This window comes from Zeugodacus cucurbitae, chromosome 6 (genome assembly GCF_028554725.1).
Source record: "Zeugodacus cucurbitae isolate PBARC_wt_2022May chromosome 6, idZeuCucr1.2, whole genome shotgun sequence".
Lineage (NCBI taxonomy): Eukaryota > Metazoa > Arthropoda > Insecta > Diptera > Tephritidae > Zeugodacus > Zeugodacus cucurbitae.
This window is the reverse complement of record NC_071671.1, coordinates 43,622,617-43,643,259: the sequence shown is the minus strand read 5'-3', so window position 1 is coordinate 43,643,259 and position 20,643 is coordinate 43,622,617. Positions and strand designations below refer to the sequence as shown.

Below are 20,643 nucleotides of genomic sequence, written 5' to 3'. Positions count from 1 at the left end.
CGGAAATTAAATTTAAGTACAAGGTATTTTGTAAGCGCATGCAACCGCATTATTATCATCGTGAGTCCTGCCGGTAAGCCCACGTATGTATTCGTGTGTGTGTATGTGTGCGGTGTTTGCGTGGGCGAGTGCATTTCGGCGCTGACACCATATACAGCACGCAGGCAAATATTTTTGTTGCGCTCTATCGCATTAATGCCACCGACACTTTAGGTGAGATTTATTCATGCAAATGCCGCACCCAATCACACACACAGGCTCATTCAAATGCATATTTGTTGTTTATTGTAATGCTATTACATACGCACATATACACATTGTATATATAAGCGATTTTATCGCTCATTATGATCACAGCGCCATTGTTATTGTTGCTGCTGTTGTCTAATGCGCAGCATTGGGTGCGAAAGCCAGGCCACCGGCGCAACAAATAAACTGGTGCGTTTGTAGTCCAGTCATTAATATGCTGGATGTGTATTTATTAAGGTCCGGTTGGCGCTTTTATATGGGCGGCGTCGAGGTGTTGCATTCTAAGTGGGTCATTATTATGATTTTAATTGCTTTTATTATTGCTTTATCGTTATACCTAAATGGGTGTTTGTGTGTGTGCGGATAGAAGCACTTAAGTTGGCATTTAAGTGGTAAACTTTTGTTATTTTTTGTATAAAATAATGAAGAAATTGTAATCAGCGAAACAATAATTTTTAACGATTTTTTTACCTATGGAAATTACAGTGGAGTTCATTAAGGTGTTAAAGGCAACGGTGCGTATGAGTAACCTTTCTGAGGTGCTCATTTTGAGTCGGTCGCTATTATAACGGGTGATTTTTTTGAGGTTAGGATTTTCATGCATTAGTATTTGACAGATCACGTGGGATTTCAGACATGGTGTCAAAGAGAAAGATGCTCAGTATGCTTTGACATTTCATCATGAATAGACTTACTAACGAGCAACGCTTGCAAATCATTGAATTTTATTACCAAAATCAGTGTTCGGTTCGAAATGTGTTTCGCGCTTTACGTCCGATTTATGGTCTACATAATCGACCAAGTGAGCAAACAATTAATGCGATTGTGACCAAGTTTCGCACTCAGTTTACTTTATTGGACATTAAACCAACCACACGAATGCGTACAGTGCGTACAGAAGAGAATATTGCGTCTGTTTCTGAGAGTGTGGCTGAAGACCGTGAAATGTCGATTCGTCGCCGTTCGCAGCAATTGGGTTTGTGTTATTCGACCACATGGAAGATTTTACGCAAAGATCTTGGTGTAAAACCGTATAAAATACAGCTCGTGCAAGAACTGAAGCCGAACGATCTGCCACAACGTCGAATTTTCAGTGAATGGGCCCTAGAAAAGTTGGCAGAAAATCCGCTTTTTTATCGACAAATTTTGTTCAGCGATGAGGCTCATTTCTGGTTGAATGGCTACGTAAATAAGCAAAATTGCCGCATTTGGGGTGAAGAGCAACCAGAAGCCGTTCAAGAACTGCCCATGCATCCCGAAAAATGCACTGTTTGGTGTGGTTTGTACGCTGGTGGAATCATTGGACCGTATTTTTTCAAAGATGCTGTTGGACGCAACGTTACGGTGAATGGCGATCGCTATCGTTCGATGCTAACAAACTTTTTGTTGCCAAAAATGGAAGAACTGAACTTGGTTGACATGTGGTTTCAACAAGATGGCGCTACATGCCACACAGATCGCGATTCTATGGCCATTTTGAGGGAAAACTTCGGAGAACAATTCATCTCAAGAAATGGACCCGTAAGTTGGCCACCAAGATCATGCGATTTAACGCCTTTAGACTATTTTTTGTGGGGCTACGTCAAGTCTAAAGTCTACAGAAATAAGCCAGCAACTATTCCAGCTTTGGAAGACAACATTTCCGAAGAAATTCGGGCTATTCCGGCCGAAATGCTCGAAAAAGTTGCCCAAAATTGGACTTTCCGAATGGACCACCTAAGACGCAGCCGCGGTCAACATTTAAATGAAATTATCTTCAAAAAGTAAATGTCATGAACCAATCTAACGTTTCAAATAAAGAACCGATGAGATTTTGCGTTTTTTTTTTTAAAAAAAGTTATCAAGCTCTTAAAAAATCACCCTTTAGAATGTAGATCTTTTTACGAAGCTGTTGAATCTAAAGTATTGCCTTAAAGTGGCATCCATAGGTAGAACATAGTCAAAGTTTCATGATATTTCAATCAACCACTCTCAAATTGTTGCTCTGAAATTTATATAAAAATAAGCTTTCATGTTTAGATACAACATTTTTACCTGATGACAATGAACATCTCTACTGCAAAGCTTACAATAGCTTGTTGTAGTACTATTTTAGTCCTACCTCTAGTAGCTACTGAGAAAATCTCCTTTGAACATCGGGAAACAAAATACTTTCAAAAGATAACCTGATATTAATCAAACGATATAAGAAGATTTAAGAACGAAGTTAAACTTCAATCGTTACGCACTTAAGTCATCAGCCCTCCGAATGATTGTGGTTTTTTAAGTTGTCCAATATGCCCCAAAATACAACGGCCATCCGTCAAGGCAGTATTTCTTGGGATTGCGTGGAATTCTATTCTTCGACTACCTCGAAAATGGCAAAACAGTCAATACACATTTGGATTGATTGGAGATCAAAGTTGGGTAAAATTGCTAAGTCGTTGACTTGTCAGGCCATTTAAGAAAGCAAGCTTCCAAAATAATTTAGAATTAATCATCTTACTTAATAAGTTTGTATATTAGCGTTGAATAGTTCATATCTCACGATTATCACCATATGGTAGAGAACAAGCAGATGCTACTTACTTAACACCCTCGATTTTCTATTTTGGCTCCATCGAGCAATCAATTTATCACAAAATGACTACAGTTTCGAAAGATTTACAGTTAAATGACAAATTTTCTAAATATCATCTATATTAGGAGTAATAATTCGACATATTTATCAGAACTTAAAATTTATTGATATCTTACGACTTTTAAATGGCACAATAATAATACTAATTATGAAAGTTATTACTTAAACCTTAAATCATATTTATTAAACTCACTTATCTGATAATAAGTAAATAAAAACTGTTATTGTTCTCTAACGAAAGCACAACGATAAATGTGTAATAATGTATAATACAAAAAATATGCCGGTATCGTAACTTTTTTCTTTCTGATTTCCAAAAATAAATCAGCAAACATGCAGGAAATAAAATGAGGAAGTCGTCATGCCACGTGCAATATACCCATTCGGTTGGAGTTTTTCGACTTAAAAAAGGCTATTCATAGTCTCACGTGTATTTACATATACATACGTACGTAAGTGGCATGCAATCTATATACACAAGACATGTCTTTGTTTAAATTGATCTATAGCTAAGCGCCCGTCGTGTCCACAGTTAGTCCCTCTGTTCTGCATTTTCGACTTCCGCTAGCCGTTTCCTTGTGGGGGCGGCAAACCCGAATGAACACAGCAAAAAAATGTCCAAATGGCGAATAAGGTCAACGACACAGCACAAAATCACTTAAACACATATATAATCGTTGACTACAGTATATATTATATACATATATAATATGAAGGTATATTAACCCTTTATAACTCAAATAAGTAAAAACGAAAAAGCTGTATCGTTTCTAATAGATTTCGGATAGAAATGAAATACGTGTTTTATAGTTTAAACCATTTTTTTTTTATTTGGGTGAAAAACAACAAAAAAGGGTATGTGACAGATATGTCACGTTATGTAACAACGTTTCTAAGCTCATTAAATAATAATGTTCGTATTTCGTGAATATTTACATGTTTTTTTAAGAAGTGTGAAATTCTTTGATGCAGTTGTTGTGCTTGTTGTAGCATAAAGCCACAACACATTTTTCACATCCTGGACGTTTGCAACGAATTCGTTCTTCTGCCCATACTGGCCAGTGTATAACCAGTGCTTCTATATCATACTAAAAAGGGAAAAATTAAGTTTCCTATGTTTTGTACCCTCTAAAAGGGTTTGTAACATATCTGTCACATGATGCTATAAAGGGTTAACATTTGGTGGAGTGCACTAAAATGTTCGTGATGTTTATTTCGGCGTGCAAAAACCGAAACGGACTTTCAATAGCATGAGCAAATTATAACGGAAGTGAAAAATGCTTTGTAATGACAAAATAAAAGAGTGAGGAACATAATTTTTTTATATTTTCCTGCACGACACTTTTGCTAAAGAAATGCAATGAATCTAGACATTGCTAAAGTGGAATTTGTATTATGTACTTAAGTTGAAGCATTTACAATCTACTTTTATAATAGGTAAATCGGCGTTCTACGTTCAACTTTTATAACATGATGCTCATTATGTCAAATTTCTTTAGGAGGGTAGAAATTTTGGTGACAAAAAGTGCAATGAGGAGGAAATAATTGGTTTGGAATATTTGAGATGCCTTGAATTTACTTCACACACATTTAAATATTGTATATATAGATGTTTTAGAAACGTAAATGACATTTGCAGACATTTATCCAAATTATTTTGACTATATAACCTGACGTGGTCTGCTACAACACTTACAGAATAAAGCCATCATAATTATAAAACAAAAATTATAAGTCAAACTGATTTAATATATGAACAGGTCGCTCTGCACCTGGTTCCTTCAACGGAGTGGAGGCCTTCCACTTTCTCGGCCTGCTCCGGCGGGTACTGCATCGAACACTTTCAGAGCTGGAGTGTTTTCGTCCATTAGAACAACATGACCCAGCCAGTGTAGTCGCTGTCTTTTTATTCGCTGAACTCAGTCAATGTCGTCGTATAACTCGTACAGCTCATCGTTCCATCGTCTGCGGTATTCGCCGTTGCCAATGTTAAGAGGACCATAAATCTTGCGCAAAATTTTCCTCTCGAAAACTCCTAGTGTCGTCTCATCTGATGTTGAAATCGTCCAAGCTTCTGCACCATAAAGCAGGACGGGAATAATGAGCGACTTGTAGAGTTGGATTTTTTTTCGTCGAGAGAGGACTTTACTGTTCAATTGCCTACTCAGTCCAAAGTAGCACCTGTTGGCAAGAGTGATTCTGCGCTGGATTTCGAGGCTGACATTGTTGGAGTTGTTGAAACTTGTTCCTAGGTGTTATGATCTTGATATAAGTCTTAAAAACAGGGGAAACTTCGGAAGTCATTATACTTGTTATATTTGGACTAGGAGAAGTACTCAAACCATTTTTAACATCATACTACTTTCAATATAATTAATTTCATTAACACAATAATAACATTTTCAATAGAGTTCCTGATATTGGGAAGTTTGGGGGTATTTATTTATATTAATAATACACAATATGACCCACATATTCGTCATATATAGGGCCATATAAAATCCATTGGAAGTTGGAAACCATAATATTAGGTTGGAAGCACCGAGGCCCTCGTGTTCGATATATGGGACCTTAAAAACCTATTGTCCGATTTCGGCGATTTTTAGAATGGGGCTGCCACACTATAAACATAGTATTTGTGCAAAGTTCTGCATCGATATCTTCACTAGTGCTTACTTTATATATTGTAAAGTAAACGATTCAGATCGTCTTCAAAGTTCTGGTATATAGGAAGTAGGCTTGGTTGTGAAGCGATTTGGCCTATTTTCACAACATATCATTGGGATGTAAGGAAACTATTACAAACCAAGTTTCATTGAAATCGGTCGAGTAGTTCCTGAGATATGGTGTTTGACCCATAACCGACTGCAGAAAGTTTGGTTTATATAGCTTAATTGGTTTGCGAGGTATATACAAATAACCGGAGACGGGGCCACGCCCACTTTCCCAAAAAAAATACATACAAATATGCCCCTTCATAGTTCGATCCGTCATACCAAATTTTATTTCCATAGCTCTATTTATGGCTTAGTTTTGGCACTTTATGTGTTTTCGGTTTTCGCCATTTTGTGGGCGTTACAGTGGTCCGATTACGCCCATTTTCGAAGTTAGCCTTCTTATGGTGCCAAGAAATACGTCTTCCAAGTTTCATCAAGATATCTCCATTTTTACTCAAGTTACAGCTTGTATGGACGGAGGGACAGACTGACATTCGGATTTGAACTCCACTCTTCACCCTGATCATTTTGATATATATAACCCTGTGGGCGTGGCCCCGCCCCCAAATAGGTTATTTGTACATATCTCGCAAACTACTAAAGTTATATCAAGGAAACTTTCTAGAGTCGTTTATTATAGGTACTACCTTATACGGTCCAAAAATGGAGGAAATCGGATTGTAACCACGCCCACCTCCCATACAAAGGTTATGTTGAAAACTACTAAAAGTGGGTTAACTCACTAACGAACAACGCCAGAAACATATAAGAGATGGCATATGGAAGCTACACTCAAATTTTTTTACAAAATGGAAAATGGGCGTGGCATCGGCCACTTATGGGTCAAAAACCATATCTCAGGAACTACTCGACCGATTTCAATGAAACTTGGTTTGTAATAGTTTCCTTACATCCCAATGATATTTTGTAAAAAAAACGCTTTACAACCACGCTTACTTCCTATATACCAGAACTTTGAAGACGATCTGAATCGTTTACATTACAATATATAAAGTAAGCACTAGTGAAGATATCGGTGTGGAACTTTGCACAAATACTATGTTAATAGGGTGGCAGCCCCATTCTAAAAATCCCTGAAATCGGACCATAGGTTTTTAAGGCCCCATATCGAACACGAGGACCTCGGTGCTTCTAGTCTAATATTAGGGTTTACAAAGTCCAATGGACTTTATACAATATATATGACGAATATGTGGGTCAAATTGTGTATTATATAATATAAATAAAGTTAAATAAATAAATTGAGAGTATAAAAAGTTCGGTTACACCCGAACTTAGCCCTTCCTTACTTGTTTTTCGTTATAGTTCAACATGGGACTTACATTTTGCGAATTCAAATTGAAACTGTTACAAAAGGAGCTATAATTAAAATTTATTTAACTTAGAGTTTTAGGTTAAATATATATTATTCAAATTATTTAAACATAAAATAATTTAAAGAAGTTTACTTTTCCATTAACTACATATTTAATTGTATTTATAAACTATATGTTTATTTTTGTTTTTTTTTGTCTTTGGAATCACAATCACAAATAATTAACTATTACAGCACCTTGAGCATTATTACACATCTTCAAAAACTGTTAGAAAGTCTAAAAATATACTTAAATATCAGCAAAATCGAAAGACGTCAACTAACTCAGCTACAATAACAAAAACTACCGAAACAGAGAATTTCAAAACCATTAGTGGAAATTTCACGCCAAGCCAACTAATACCACGAAATATATCCATGAACACTCGACGTTTTAACCAAACTTCCAAGGCGAGGCGAAAGCCACTGAAAGTACTAAACTTACAAGCATTCACAAAGTTTTATTTCCATTTGATTGCATTGCGTTGCACTTTGCCACTGCACACAGTCACCGTCACAGCCACCGCACCCTCCGCTGTGCCACTTCGGCGAGCGAATGTCGCAACGCAGGTGCTTCCACTTCCTTAGTGTTTCTGTTGTTGTGGCTTAGGGAAACAAGCAATAAATATGCGTTGTAGTGGTTAAGTGCGACTCAGCTCAGGACTCAACTTAATACTCACTTCGGAGGAAAGTCGCAAAGTGAGACTAAAATAGCAGGGAATCCAAAACCGAAAATGCACTAAAGTATGCAAAAAGAAAATGGTGTTAAAAGTTTTTAATGTGCTCGAAAAGCTGTAGCTTTAAAAAACAACAACAATAAAACCAAACCGTCGTCAGAAAATTCGCGCAAAGCTCAGAGTGGTTAATCAAATGTGCACCGATAAATACAAATATATGCCTGCAAATTCTAAGCCCCGAAGTGGGTGGTTGTCGAAAAACAGTGGCATCTGAACTTTTGCGGAAAAAAAAATCAAAATAAATAAACCAAAACAAAAATGCATTTGCTAAATAAAATTTATGAGGTGAATGAAAGCAGCTGAAACGATTACTATGAAATTAGATGGTAAGGCCTTTTTGGGAGAGAAAGTCAAGTTGAATTATGCAAAAAAATAATCTTCAATGTTTTCTAGGCCGAGTTAACAACCTTAGAATTTTGGATTTGGTTGACAAGGATATTAGAGCATTTAAATGCCTCTTTCTATTTCTTTCTGAGCAAATTTGCTTTAAATAATTTAGACAAAACTGGATTGCAAGCGTTTATTTGGTTTCAGAACTGATTACTGAATCTAGAACACACACATGATCCTGAGAAAGAAATACATACATGCTCAGAGAAGACATAATACATCATATCGCTTTCAAAATATAAGATAAAAGAGATTCTGTGACCAGTGCGATAAAATAAGTACTTCGAAGATCTGGAGTATGGATGGTAGTATAAATGTTAAGGCCACGATCGGTTGAAAGATAAGATTGGAATAGTCCAATCAAAAATTTTGACGTTGCTTACTGACTTTCTCACTACTGTAATGAGATGACTTTAGCTACTGAATAATATGTTGAAGAGTTAATGTCTATCCTCATTCGACATGAGAATAAAAATAGGGCAGCTTGATTCGGAAATAAGGTTAAAGGTGTCGAATTTCCCTCTTTAAGGCTTTATTAAACACCTATTTGAATATTTCCATGATGATATTTTGATACCAAATGGAGACTACTATACCAGCCTTCAGAACACCACCCATTCCAAGAGGGCCTTGACGAGCGATATTGATTCTAGGAAATCGTGATATCTTAAAGAAAATAAAAATGGAGACAATCTGTATAAACTTTGGTAGTAAAGCACGTTTTACTTTAAAAAGCTTCGTCTTTGGGTGATGCATGAAGGTGATCGACAAGAAGCGTCCAGAATAGGCCAATAGGAAGGGTGTAGTGTTCCGCCAGGACAACGCCAGATCACACACTTCGTTGATGACTCATCAGAAAGTACGGGAGCTCGGATGGGAGGTTTTATCGCATCCACCATACAGCCCGGACATGGCGCCAAGTGATTACTACGCCCTTGGTGGTGTAAAGGTGAGCTCAAAAGAGGCTTGTGAAAAGTGGCTGTCCGAGTTCTTCGCAAATCAGGGCCTACGAGGGCCCTCTAGATACAAACAGTTTATCTAACGAAACGGCGCATATTTGAACTAATTCCGACCACTGTAACACGTTTTATAAAGCATTGAATAACACAAAGGAAGGGGATATTTGCCAACCTAATATTTACATTAGGAACCAATGAAGATAGAGGAATAAAACTATACACAATTACTGTATATGATCTGTGGCATATCTTGTGGTAAAATTGTTGAAATCGGATTTGAACTTTTCAATGCCCCGGATATCGAATATAAAGAACTCAGTGCCTTAGGGTAATTTTTCCCCAAAAATATCGATACATTTCTCAGATATCTTAATTTAATTCGGAGGTAAAGCTTATAAATCGGATAATAGTGAAATATCTTAGCGAAATTAATTGAGTTTCCATTTTATTCTGTATTCTGTTTCCTTCACAGATATTTTTTCATACCTATTCCATTTAATTTGTATTAAGGATAACTTCAATTCAACATTGAACTAATGCCATGAAATCCTGCATAGTTTGAAGCAAATTATCAAATAAATCTTAAAGACTTAGCGCGCTATATATCCGAATTTAGATAACTGACACGTGAGCAAAAATGTTCGCTTCAATTGCGCTTTAATTTAAATTTATAAAGGCCATAACTGCACAGTGACACACTTAACCGCAGACAAGCGCACAAACACACACGGACACTAAAATTAAAAATGCTGCAGCACATAACTGCAGCGAGATAAGCCGAATCACATGCGGCTGCAGTTGTGGCAGCGAACTTTTTTGATTGCAATGAATTGTATGTCACCATGCCATAGGTGGCCTTTGAGTGAATATACACGTGCATTTCAAAGTGCGTGTGTGTGTGTTGTGCGACCGCAAATTTTACGTATGCAAATGACGTGTGCAACGTGCAAATAAATTTGTTTTTTTTCAATAGCGCAAAATATGCAGCACGGCAGACGGTGAGTAAAATAAAATATGCAATTGCTATTAGTGAAAACTGAAAGTTACGTATACGCCATGGTGCGCCAACAAACTAGTGCCAATATGCATGTAGAGCTACATATGTTTGCAGTTATGCCGCATTAGTTGGTGGCAAGTGTGAACGTAAGCCGAGCGATTTATTTAAATAACAATGTAAGCGCGTGTGTAGGGGGGAGGGCAGGACAAATACGAGTAAAATGTAGTTGAAATTATTTATTTTATTTTTCGTGTGATTTTTTTTTATGTTTTTTTGCTGAAAGAAATTATAGTGCGACCAGCAAATTGTCAGTAATGTGCAGTGGAACGGAAATGAAAATGCATGCGCAATAACAAAACACGTGCACCCACACACAAGCAAACACGTCTATATATATAACTATGTATATATATGTTTGAGACTCTACTGAAAGTAATTGCATACAACAACACACACAAAAGTCTGGTCGGAAATCATTTCTGTATGTGTGAATTTTGTATTTATTTTGCTAGCTGCCAGTTAAATGTATTAAAATTTTGTATTGTTGGTTGAGGTAAAAACGCAAATAACAATGGAAGGCACGCTAGTTGAGAGAGCACAAACAACCGAACGAGGGAGGCAGGCCGTTTGTGCGGTTATAGAGCATGCCTGTTATGTATTGTGTTGGCTGGACGTAAGCGTTGAATGCCAACTGACCGACGAAGTGATTAAGCATTGTGGTTTAAGCTAAAGCCATTTCCACACACACACAAACAAATGTGTGTGAGCGCTTACCAACTTATCAAACTAAACTATGTATGACTGCATTTAATTGTATATATGCCAAACTAAATTACACACATGACCCCCCTACCACCCCCCAAACACCGCAGTGGTGCGCCACAACAAATCAGCAGTACAAAACGCGCAGCTTAAACGCCTATTTGTCCTTCAGTCGACAGCAGGTAGCGGCAGCGCCATCCACTTGCGCTGGACATGCCACAAAACGCCTGCTGGCAATTGCAACGCCGCCACTTACTGCCACAAACCATTCAATTTAAATGACCGTAAATCTTAATTTCATGGCGCGTGCTTGTACGGAGTGGCGCAGCAGCTACCAGCGCGGCCAGGCTAAGTGAACGGTTTGGCCAGTTTGTTAATGCCAAAGCCAAGCGGCAATACAATGCGCAGTAAAACACAAAAAAAAAAACAAACAAAAAATGGAAAAAGTTGAAAAATAATTTTCCGCACACGTCGGAAGGGGCGGCGAAAGTATGGCAAGCATGTAGGGTGCAAGCAGAGGAAGAGGGAGCAAATTACACGTGGCATAAAAACACATCTACACATCTCCACACATTAATATGCATATAAAATTGTTAGTTGTTGAGCGGAACTGTAGTTATTGCAGTAAAATTCCACTTGGCGCCATTGCCAATTGCAGCTTAGTACCTGAAAACGACGCCAGCAACATAAGGGGGGCCGCGTTCACTGCTTCAGTATGAGTGCGCGTAACGCAAATCAGCGTTGCATAGCACGCTAAAAAAATGTTTGTACGTTTGCTTAGTTTTTCTATTTGCTTTTCGCTTCTCGTTGGCAATTGCATTTCGCGCGTCGTTTTCCATTTGAATATTTCTCAATCGCTGGCAAAACTGTCGAAAGGAAATTAATGGAAACACTTTAATGGCCACACATTTGCGCTGCATTTCTTCGAAATTGACAGCCAGTCATTACATGCATACCGAGGGCACAAATTGCACACGGTGGAAATGTATTTTGTGCGATAAAAATAAATACCAAGCAAGTAATTCAGCATTCAGCAGTGACTGTTACAAGGGCGTTTATTAAATAAGTATATTGCGGACGATAACAATAAATCGTTTTTTTTTTTTTATAAAAGTAAAGATATTGTAATCCAGAGGATCACATGCACTCAGTGTCATTGTATTTTTATATTATTAGATCAAGGTGTTGACAAACGGTGTTTATACAGTATACCATACATCTAAGCAGAAGAAAAGTAGGGAATAGATAAAATCTCATAAATGGAAAATGTATATACATATATTCATAATTATATATTAAGAACGAGGCTCTTACAGTTGAATTTTCATTAAAGGTTTAACTTGCTTTGTTTACAATATTCACATTATAAGAGAACATATTTGAAAATAACATTAAAGTCGATCGTCTTCTATGATTCATGAGCGCCGAAAAGACTAGGAGCACATAAATCATATTTATACATAGTCTATGTCATATATTAATATAAATATCAATATATATATAAATTCCATGTCACATTGTTTGTCCGAGGTTGGCAATTAAACTATAGAACCGATTTTAATAAAATTTTGAACACGTCTGAATTGTGGTCCAACTGAAAAGATAGGACAGTTTATAGCTCAAATTTTAGTCGCAATGTCTATCCGTCTGTCCATTCGGCCATTCAGCTAAGCGATAATTTGAATTGAAATCTAGATATCTTAATAAAACTTCGCATATATTACAATTAGCAGACTAAAAAAAAAGTAAAGAAAAAATAAGAGCTTTGAAACAGATGTTCGCTGCACGGATGGACATTAGTGGCCACGTCCATTTTTAAGTAAGTGTACAGCTACTGGCGTACGCCGATTATGTCGATATCATTGGAAACAACACCCGCGCCTTCGCGGAAGCGAAGCGTATGGGTCTGGTGGTGAACGAGGACAAGACGAAATATCTCCTGTCATCAAACAAACAGTCAGCGCATTCGCGTCTTCTCCCACGTCACGGTTGACAGTCATAACATTGAAGTTGTAGATAATTTCGTCTACCTGGGAACCAGCATTAACAGCAATAACAATGTCAGCCTGGAAATCCAACGCAGAATCACTCTTGCCAACAGGTGCTACTATGGACTAAGTAGGCAATTGAAAAGTAAAGTCCTCTCTCGACGAACAAAAACCAAACTCTACAAGTCCCTCATCATTCCCGTCCTACTTTAGGGTGCAGAAGCGTGAACGATGTCAACATCCGAAGAGACGGCACTAGGAGTTTTCGAGAGAAAGGTTTTGCGGAAGATTTATGGTCCCTTAAACATTGGCAACGGCGAATACCGCAGACGATGGAACGATGAGCTGTATGTGTTATTCGACGACATAGACATAGTCCAGCGAATAAAAAAACAGCGGCTACGCTGGCTAGGTCATGTTGTTCGAATGGATGAAAGTGCTCCAGCTCTGAAAGTATTCGAAGCAGTACCCGCTGGTGGAAGCCGAGGAAGAGGGAGACCTCCACTCCGATGGTAGGACCAGGTGGAGAGGGACCTGGCTTCGCTTGGTATAACCAATTGGCGCCAAACTGCCAGAAGGAGGGATACGTGGCGCGCTGTTTTGGACTCGGCTATAACCGCGTAAGCGGTGTCTACGCCAGTCAAGAAGAAGAAGGACGTGGCCACAGCTCAACATCCGTCTGTCCGGTCGGCCATTTGGTCAAGCGATAATTTGATCTGGGTATCATAATATAACTTAGCACGATCTAAAACATTGATACTATAAGAAGGTTGGTATTCTTGATGGGCAAGATCAGACTTATGCAACAACTAAATAATACTAATTAACCAAAAGGGGATATAACAAAGCTACAATTTAAGTTATAAAATTCGGAACACATGATGTACGTAAGGAAAGGCATATGTGGTTAATTGTTTGATACATTGACGAGAAAAAACCCAAGAGAAAGGTTTGGTATATTTATCGCAAACCACTAAAGCTAACGGAAAACTTGGAAAGTAGTTAAATAATTAGTTACTCCCTAAATTATTTCACTATATCAAATAGTTAAACAGAGTCGAATTTAACATACATATACCTTATCCACAGCAATGCGAGACCCGGCCAGTAGTATTAATATAAATATAATACTATACCCTGGGAGTTGTAGAGCATACGAGATGTGTTCAAAAAATAACGGGGATTTTCGTTAAAAAAAATTATGTATTCGTACATTATTGCAGTCGCCTTTAAAATATTCCCCATTCGATATTACTCACTTATGTCAGCATTTCTTCCAATTGACGAAATACTTCTAAAACTCAATTTTTTGGATAGCCTTTGGAACTTACAGCGATTTCTCATAGGCTTACAAACGGTGGCTCTTTAAGGTTCTCTTTATTTTTGCAAATAAGAAAATGACACACGGAGTCATGTCTGTTGAGTAAGGAAGCTGAGACATCGTTTCAGTATTGTTTTTGGCCAAGAATTCACGAACAATAAACGAAGTGTGAGCTTTTAACAAACCAAAAACGCCAAGGTAAGGGTTTTTTGCACCAGGAAGGGCTGTTGGTCGTTGCAAATTATCGAAAATAAAAAAGAAGAATATATAATTTCATAAATTGTCTTACACAATAAAAGTTCTGTTTAAATTCCACTAAAAAAACGAAATTACTTAGTAAAAGGCCCAATATATCAACATGACACTTTTTTGATAGTTAAACTCTCCACTCCCAACACCTGAAATTTTCCAATTCCCGTTATTTTTTGAACACACCATATAGCTCACTTGTTCGACTTAGATTTACATAAAATTTATATTAGTATCTAAACTTACCAAAAACTTAGGTCAGGCAGTCTTTAGATTTAGAATTATTATTTCCGAATACTGTAACTCATCCTAGAAAGTATAATATGATTATCTACCTGTTATCTAATTTATAGGATAATCAGACTCAGGATTAACCACACTCAAATATTCGAAGAGCCAAGAAATTGAGATTTGGGCAACGTTCCAGAAAGTTGAAACGAAAATATGGGGACGACTACATAATTTTAATTAGGGATATAAGTTAAACTGTCGAAGGAGAGAGAGAGGTGGCGCACTATCGTCGATTCGGCTATAACCGGCTAAACGGTTGCAACGCCAATCACATACATACATATAAGTTAAATCCTAACAAAAAATTAAAAAGTAAAACTAGAGATAAGAATATTTTAGAGATCTTATATTGCTTTGGCATAAACGTCAACTAAAAAAAATAAATGATATCATAAATGATTTGTTTTCAATTTACATTTCCATCTATTTGGTTGTCAAATTATATCATAAAATTCGAAAATTGTACTTACTATTTCATAATTTAATTAATTAGGAGGGGAAATCAAGTTAAGGGTTAAAGTGAACTAATTTAATTATAAAAATCCAAATGCTGTTATTTTAATGCATTTTAGCAAAGCAATACAAAGCAAAATTGCACTGCAAACGGGTACCAGTATTTTTGACAAACACATTGTAATGCCAACATTTGTCTAAACGACACCTCAGTGGAAGGAGGAAGGTTCACTTAAACTCCAACCGTTGATAATCAAAATGACTGCCACACATGCTAACCGCACGGCAAAGTGTCGCAGTAATTTCGTTTCAATGTAATTACTGTCAACACCAATGAAAGTGGAAAAATATTTAATCAACTGCGGTGACCGCCACACACACACATCCGTACACTTGCAATGGCAAAATAAATATTTGGCAACAACAACGACGGCGGCCATTTTCAGTTGCCATTGCTTGGTGCAAGTTTGGCGAAATGGTGGAACTGACCAAACGAGTGTTGTTGTTTATAAAAATGCCAACAACAACAAAACCAAAGAATAAACTAAATGTTTTAGTATAGAAAAAGCAAAAAACTGCTTCCAATACACCTCACAACCCACATCCCTGCTGCCCACGTAGAAGAATGCCAGCAGAACGCAGCAGCGCTGCAGAAAATTAGAGAAGAACGAATGCATAAAAAGCGAAACTTGAAATAACATTTTACTTCTGTGACAGCAAAACTTTTTGACTGCAACATGGCAGGTCGACCGTTGGCACTCGCAGGCAGCGACCGGAGAAACAAGCGTCACATGCAGATCAAAACATTCACATAAACAAAGTGCATGTGGTAAAAAGTAAATGCGAATGCGAATGCAAATGCCCTTCGGCGCACGCTCGTGGCAGTGGCAGCAAGTAAATATGTGTATTTTGTATTACTGTCTCTGCCAGCATGGCGAGCAAATAACAGATTACGTGCGCTGTGTTGCTGATTTTTTACAAAATTAGTAGCTTTATTTAAAGAGTGGTATGTGGTTTCACGTTGTTTTTTCAAATTTTTCTTGAATTTATTATATAAATGGAGGAAATTGTTACTTAGTGCAAGTTTCTTGATGATTGTCGATATAGTTTGTTCGATACGCTACTCGCAAACGCTTGGTGAGTCGAAAACACCAACGTTAATTAAGAATTAATTTTTCTAACTTCCTTTGAAATTTTTAGTGTTCTGGAATTGAAAATTAATATGATAATCGTAATTTTTCGTTTTGTGATCCATCAATGCAATTCAGTCACAGTAAGCCAACATAGCAATGAGTCACCATCGTGCTAAAAATTACATGAATTCTTCGCTCGCAAATTTAGTTGATATATGTGAAATATATTGAAGGAACCTCGGCAATGATTTTCGAATGTGTGCATAACTTCATCACAGTGAAAACATTCAATTACATTTTCTTTTCACTGGAGTACACATGTTCAATATACTACTATATACTCCCAATTATTTTTAAAGTAATTCTAACCCTGAAACATAGAAGGATTTTCCGATTTTTTTTCTAAATAAAGATGTGTGACTTTGAACAATGACATTCGACAGATTAACTGGTGCAAGTAACATATGTATGTATACTCATTGTTGTATCTTTAAGAGTATAGCTGTGTCGTATATGTTATGAAGATATGTCGATACTAGAATACAGTTTGCCCTATAACATATATATTTGTAATGTTACGTCTGTCCAACACATAGCTTTTGATTGATAATATTCATCATACGTATATACATATATTCAACTCTATATTTATACGTATATATTCCCATTTCGAGGCAAATATATTACAGCCATCAAATATATAAAAATGCACGCATATATGCAAATACATGCGAATATTTCTTGCATATCCTTATGGCGTGTCATAAATTCAAGCCAACTCTCCGCTGACAGCATGGCCACATAACTCACTAGTAAGATAACTAGCAAAAAAGTGAATAGCAAAAAGTAGACAGAAACTAACAAAGAATTTTAGTTCGTCTGCCGCACAGAGACATTTTTATACCCAGTGCTTGTTTTGCTGCCGGAATATTTGAATGTTTGTTAGAATAACTCAAATTAAACTTAAAGTTATTTATTGAGGAGTACCAGTAACAAATATTATAGACTATAAATATTAAAAGGCTTTATCTTCAATGCCTGAAGCCAAGAGATTTAAATAAATTGGTTTAATTTCAAAAATATTATATTTACTTATATTTAATCACTTGGACATCGATAAAAAAGAATATTGCTATTAGTGCTAGGATATTGAATTGTTAAAAACGAGAGTTGGCTATATTCCATTAGAAAAAGAGGTCGGTCTCTTATAAATCTTTAATAGACACCAAAAAGAAATGACAAAAATAGTTCAACGTAATGACGCATCGATAATCTATAATCTGTTAGTTAATACAGGTTGTTGAAGGATCAGGCGAGCTACGGGACCATCACATAGTTACAAGATATTTCACCACACTGTAGTACACACGGCTGGGTATTTGACCAAACTATAAATTATAGAAAGCAATTTCTCGCTTTTTTCGAAATATTTGCCTTCGAATTTCGAAACTCATCATACTTTATATGATACAAAAGTCATAAAAGACAAGACAAGAGTTTAAGTCGGAACTTCGAAAACAAAAAAAGAGTCATATAGACCCTTTAGTACTAACTTGTTTTTAAGAACTATTATTTATAAGCAAACGACTCGAGAGAGAAAGTATAATTTTTTTTGGACATATGATATATTTTTGCAGAACCGCGCTATCGAATAACCTTTCCAATCGAATCCTACCACTCTCCCGATATGGTTCAAAATTTATTGAGACCAAATAAATAATATAATAAATTATTAGTTATCCACTTTGAGAACCTTATACTTTGTAAGTTAAAGCAATAAACTCTCTGAGAAATTCATCATCATTCATTGGGTATAAAAACCCGAACCACAAGCGAACAGCAAAAGACAAAAGTTATGCAGAAGCCATATAAGTTAATGGTTTATTTGCATAGCGTTGACCAGCTAAGAGCGCGGGCGAGGCAGTGAACCGCTGCCAAAAGCGAGAGTTAGTGAATTTCCAACAAACGCTTTTACCCGAAAGGCGCTGTCGTGTCTCGCACGCTCGCTGCGCGCTGTGAAATAAATTCCTGTCATGGGAGTTGGCGTGGGCCATAACATATTCAGTGCCACAAGGACTGCTGGCTTTCGCATTGTTGACGCGCTGCTTGACGATCACAAAAATTACAAAAATCTAACCACAAAGTCACGCTGCAGCGGAGGCTGGTCTTGCTGGTTGCCAGGCTCGCCGTTCTGGCAACGCTGTACGCACTAAACGCATGGCAAGACAATGGCTTCTAGCTGCGCTCAACCAGCAGCTGTCCAGCGACTTTTAGACTATATATGTACATAAGTACATATAAAAAATATGTATTTTGGTTGCCGTGGACCAGCGCTGCGCTACGAAAATCCCTCAACGGAAGTGAAATATTTACAATCGCTTTGAAAAAGAGCGAAAACCAAATCAACATCAAAAGTGATATACTACTGAAGGAGCATAAGTAAAGGAAAGGAAAGCGAATGCAATGCGAAGTGAAACGGCGAAAAGAAGAAAATTCATAAACATTTTCATTTTTATTACGGAAATTTATAAAAATGAATAAATTGCGTTGACAGTGCCGGAAGTGACCGTTGATGCTGCCATCGCTATTATTGTTATGTGTTGTAGTGGTGATTGTTGTTGTGGTTGTAGTAGTGATTGTTGTTGTCACTGGAGATAACACAGTTGAGCGAGCGGGCAGATTGTTAGCGCAGTGGTAGATTTGCGGCGAGAGGGGTTGGCTGGTTTGTGGCGGATGCGTGCCTTGAATGCCTTATTATATAGCAATTCATTAAATATGAAGAATCGCATTGTGGTTCATGAATAATGCAAAATAAGTGTTTACCGACATGCTAGTGAACAAGCAAGTACTAATATTTGCTCAAATGTTGCATGAGTTTGTCCATAATAAATTGAGATTTCATGAAGTATGAATATTTTCTAAGCATTTCCTTGTACGAGTGGGTTCTTGTATTTGAGTGGGTTTTGGGTACCTTTCATTTTGATTTCTTACAAAATGACCGCTTCTTATGAATATTAAACCGAAAGTGTCATGGTACAATTTACTTCCAGTACTATCTGGTTGACATCTTTAAGTCAAATCATAAAAATTAAGAGAAAATATATATTTATACCTTTAATCACACATTTGGTTTACTTCCTCTGACTATTTCCTTGTAAGATCTCGTCCCAGTAGTAATTAACATCATTTTTTGAAAAGTAAAAGCAAATAAAACATGACAAGTGTAAGGTGAATTGTAATTGTTCAATGACTTCTTTCGACTGAGACAGTATGATTCCGTCTTCTGAGGCTTCAATATTATTATACGAAAACAAAGTAATTGGAAGCCACCCACAAAAACTCCTCGCGACCTACTTCACTGTTGACAGCTATTTGTAAAAAGCTTGGATCAGGCCTAGGGATCAAGTCCAAATCCAACCAAAAACCAAGGAATGCGCTGATTAGGCCAAATCCACGGTGGTTATGACAAAACAGAAGAAGAAGTAGAAATTCATTTACATACGATTAGAGTTATATGGGTAGTCCGAGTCGATTCAGGAAATCTTGTGAGATTCATATTCCATATATTTTTTTAAATTTTGGCGAGGTTAGATCCATCCATAGTATAAAAAGCCATAATATAAAACAGAAAATTATTAATGTCCTTGTCATCCTCGTGATAAAGGGAATGATACACGGATTATGACTACAGTTTACTTTTCTCTTACCTTAATAAGTATGGAATAATTCCAGTAGATTATACAAATTGAACCAAGACAACTATTATTTTCGATTTAAAATATTTCTTATAAAAAGTTTTTTATAATTGTGTGATATTATTGATGTTAAACTCTTAAATATAAACTATTTCTACATTTAACCGGATAAATTGCAACAACAATCGTTATGGACATTTTTTCTCGAGAGTATAGCAACAAACTTGCTTAGCAACAAAGTTGTTAAGAGAGTATAATAGTTTTGCTCACATAATGGTTGTTTGTAAGTCATAAACTAGTTAGATTTACGGTTATCAAAGTAATCATGATGACGAGACGAGTTAAAATAAATATACTATATATCTATAAATAAAGTTATAAAAGTAAAATTTGGTACAAAGGATCGCACTAGCAAGGGGCATTTTTGGATGAAAATTGGGGAAGTGGGAGTGGCCCCGCATCCAAATATGTTTTTTGTATATATCTCACAAACCAATAAAGCTATAGAAACCAAACTCTCTGTAGTCGTTTCCATTATGAACAACATCACAACCATGAAAATAGTTCAAATAGGATAATAACCACGCCCATCTCACATACAAAGGTTATGTTGAAAATTCCTAAAAGTGCGTTAAATCACTAACAGAGCACATTAGAAATACCACCCATCACCTGCGCAACAATTGTCAAAATAGGACTATAACTTT

The 20,643-nt window shown here is 36.7% G+C and overlaps 1 protein-coding gene across 4 annotated transcripts in view; it reads left to right on the top strand.

Moving 5' to 3' along the window:
* The window catches only part of LOC105219032 (zwei Ig domain protein zig-8), a 243,943-nt gene that overhangs the window by 167,969 nt on the left and 55,331 nt on the right, over positions 1 to 20,643 (top strand). The window lies entirely within an intron of this gene.